The 3,887-nt window shown below is 32.2% G+C and overlaps 1 long non-coding RNA gene across 1 annotated transcript; it reads right to left on the reverse strand.

Moving 5' to 3' along the window:
* Window positions 1-3,632: 3,632 nt before the first annotated feature.
* LOC123005582 lies at window positions 3,633-3,885 on the reverse strand. The gene is made up of 2 exons (XR_006412767.1): window positions 3,821-3,885; window positions 3,633-3,773 (listed from the first exon to the last, which is right to left on the reverse strand). It is a non-coding gene; the product is annotated as an uncharacterized LOC123005582 (long non-coding RNA).
* Between the last annotated feature and the right edge of the window lie 2 nt (window positions 3,886-3,887).

Below are 3,887 nucleotides of genomic sequence, written 5' to 3' on the forward strand. Positions count from 1 at the left end.
TGCTTTTTGTGACACTGTTTTTCGAAACATTTTAGCTACATTTTTATCATCACTAACTGTGCACACTGTGAGAAATTGTTGAAGACCAATGTATTTCATCGAAACTAATGCAAGTTAAGCTATTTTCGAGCAATTTGCGTATCGTATTCGTCAAATGTCAAAAATTTTAACTGTCAAATATAATAATAAATTGAATTTTTTATTATACAGTTGGAGATAAAATACTTTGGTCGTCAATATCACTTGAGTATATCATAGTTGACAAGTTGTATGTACATATTTTTGATAGAAAAATAAAATAGCGGTCATTAATTTGAAATTGTCATTCATTTTAACGTTAAAACTTGAATTACATTAAAGTGTCAAAAAAGTGGAGACCAAAGTATTTTGTCTCTAACTGTACCTGCATCATAATCCTAAATTAAAACACGCTGCAGCGTGCGTAATTTGGCTTTTATAACACGCTGAATTTTAAAGTTGTCTAGGTGACAAGAAATAGTGAAATGTCTGGACCAATTACAACGTGAAAAAAATGTGCTTAACAACGTAAACTAGTAACCGTCTCTACGAAAACGATTCACAAAGAACCTTTGATAATTTTATTGTGTAAATTCACATTTTTTCAATGCTCATAAAAGATCGTAAATGGGCAGGTATAATAAAAAATAGCGTATAATACTCGTTTATAAGCGCCTTTAAAACACTTAAGACGTTAGAACTCGCGTCTCAGAGAAAAATTTCATGTTAGATAAGATTCTAGGAACATGGAAAAAATGTTGAAAAAGTTCTATCTGTCAAAATATTTTGATATTTATTTTTTGACATTTGACATTTTTTATGTCTAATGATACTGATGATTTTGTATATGTTTTTTTACAATTGTTTAGTATAAGTACAAAAATTTTGACAAATAACATTAAACAGAGTTAAAATGTAGGATACAGCTTCCTTGTTTCTTCTTCTAATAGTCTGCAACAAATAAACGGGGAAAATTATTTTTATCTGCAAACGTCACAAAAGTGACCACTTTTATAACTAAATGACACAGGTAAAAGTTTTACTTTTCAGACATGGAGTAAAAACACTGTTTTTACGCCTAGGCGTTTTCACTTTTACTTGACACTTACTTTGACATTTACCACTGTTGTCTCTTTCTTGTTCCTTTCGCTTTTTCAGCATTTTCTGGAGAGGTACAAGGTATATTATCAGCATTCGACATTTTGCACTATAAACTACACCAGTTATTCACCAGTTAAATCAGTGAACACTTTCGAAATCTCAACACAAATTCCGAAACTGACGCGTGACGTTTGTTATGATTTTATTGCAAAGCGTCCTGATTATTGAGGTGATTTACTTGATTATTGGTGTGTTGCTCTTTTCGTTCCATCTGTATCGTTTGCAGATAAAATAGTATATGTTATTTGGAGTAAAAGTGAGTTTATGTGGCTCAGCTGAATCCATTTACCTCACTCCGTTCGGCAAAATGAACGTTCAGCTTCGCCACATAAACAATCACTTTTACTCCTAATAACATAATCTACTATTCCAACAGAAATAAATAGAGCAAAAGTGCAAAATTTAAAATCTCATATTCTCGAAATTTTATAGATAAAATTTTTTTAACAATTTTTCCATGTTCCTGGTATCTTACCTTATTAATTGCTTTTTGACGAATTTCGTTTTTATTTTGCAACATCTACCAAATCTGAGGAGGAAAATAGTATAAAACAAAAAATAAAATAAAATAAAATAAAAGTAGTAAAAATAATAGTTTCAAATAAATGAGTTTGAAAACGTAGAATTTCTCTTTCAAAGCTTTGATGCTTTAATGTGGGTCCTATGTGCAAACACTTTGTAAAGTATTAATAATTTAACACATTTTGTAGTTTGAATTTGAAGCACCATGGTGTGTAAAATGCATCATATGGATGCATTGGGGCATAGTTGGTGAAGTTAGGCAGTTAGTTAAGCTTATTCAAATTAATTCAGTGTTTATTTCCGCTGAAACTTGTAAAATTCTCAATTGAATCGTGCGCAGTTGCATGTTTTAAGATAAACCCCCGAAATTTATTTTTGTTTAGTAAATGGTGGAACAATTTCGATATAGTTTGCAGAATGAAAGGCTGGTGAGATTGTAAACGGAACAGCATCAATCTTATGCCTTACCCTGAAGCTTTTTTACGCGAAGTACACAAATACGAACGATAAATCAATGTGGAAGACCTGTCACTGGTTAGGAAGCCACGCAGTTGTTGTGTTATTTCTCTCTGTGTTCGCTCTTTTCGTCTTTTCGGGAACAAAACGCGCCCCCGGAGTTCTCCTCTTTTTTCTTTTGGCGAGTCTGGATCGCGAATGGACATCGCGGGTTTGCACCTCTTTGGCGGACGAGTGGGGAAGTTTTATTTTATTGACGTTTTTGTAAGTTATTATAATTCAGAAGGAAGGAGTTGGGGGGGTGGTGGGAGTTTAGGACCAACGACGCGGGGGTGGAAGGAGGGATACGACATGAACCAGACTCGAAGTAGAATATCAATAATGTGACCGTGCGATTGCCAAGACTCAACATGGCCGCTCTCTCTCCAGTTTTCTCCTCCTCTCCAGGACTTATAAGATTCCCAGGATCTCCCAGAACAGCCCGACCCGCAGGATTAATGCATTTAGGACTATTATATTACGACCTCGTCGATATTATGGTTATTGCCGACGAAAAATATGTTCTCCAGTTTCTCGACGCGCCTAATCTAATTACCACCAAGCAAAGACTAGTCTTCTTTTACAACTTTACAACATCAAAAAATAAAGGGAACCTTTTTTAACATTACTTTTTGTGCAGCGAGACAAAATATGCACAAAATATAAATCAGTTTTGGATAAAAATTAACAAACTGATCGTTTTTACTTTTGATAAAAAAATAATAAAAAAAATTGGCAGATATGTATTTTTATAACAAAAAATCACAAAAAATATGTAGATTTTAATATTTTGGTTTCTCAAAATAAACGGATACCTACATAACAAAACTTTACAATATGTACATACATACATACTTACATACGTCAAAAAATTATGCAATTTATACACATAAATGCAAGACTACTTAAAAGCCGCAAACAATAAAAGTAAAAATGGAAAAAAGTAAGCATAAACCGTAAGAATTTAAAAAATTACTTTTTCTTTGTTTTTAAAGGAAAAAAAAGGTAGGTACATATAAAATAAAGTAAAAATAAAACAGACTAAACATGTAAAGGAGATGTAGAAAATAAAAATTAAATTTTGCAAAATTTTTGTTAGAATATATGTATTATACATAACAAGCAGAAGTACTTGCTTATTAAGGCTTATTAGCCGTAATATATTTTGTAAAATATACAAAAAAATTAAAAACTAACAAAAGAATGGAACAAAAGTTAGTGTTGGGAGACGTATGAAAACTTAAAAAAGTAAAAACTTGTAAGATGTTTAAATAAGACTGACAGGCATGAAAGTCAAAAAAAACTTAGAAAATAAAATTAAAATACTTAGGTTCTAAAGAACACAATAAAGAAAGTAAAATACACAAAAGATAAGTGCATGAAGTAGGACCTCAGTTAAAAGCTCACAGACTTTATTAATAAAAGTAAATAGGTTGTAACGGTTTTATTTTGTTAATTTTATTTAAAACGTCCTAAATCTAATTACACTATATTTTCGCCGGTCTAGGGGGCGTCAGAGGGCCCTAGAGATGCTTGGGGACTGTAAGATCGTTGATGCAACCTCATCTAGCATTCAACTAAAAAGACCAAAACATAATAAAATACCGTATCGTGTTTACCTTACCTGCTCCCGTCATTTGGGTTTTAGAGTCATTTTCCGTTTTGTTCTTTTCGTACCGTTGGCCCCGGCT

Source organism: Tribolium madens, unplaced genomic scaffold, assembly GCF_015345945.1.
Source record: "Tribolium madens isolate multiple individuals breed KSU strain unplaced genomic scaffold, Tmad_KSU_1.1 Scaffold_20;HRSCAF=117;Tcas5.2_LG4, whole genome shotgun sequence".
In the NCBI taxonomy this organism is placed as follows: domain Eukaryota; kingdom Metazoa; phylum Arthropoda; class Insecta; order Coleoptera; family Tenebrionidae; genus Tribolium; species Tribolium madens.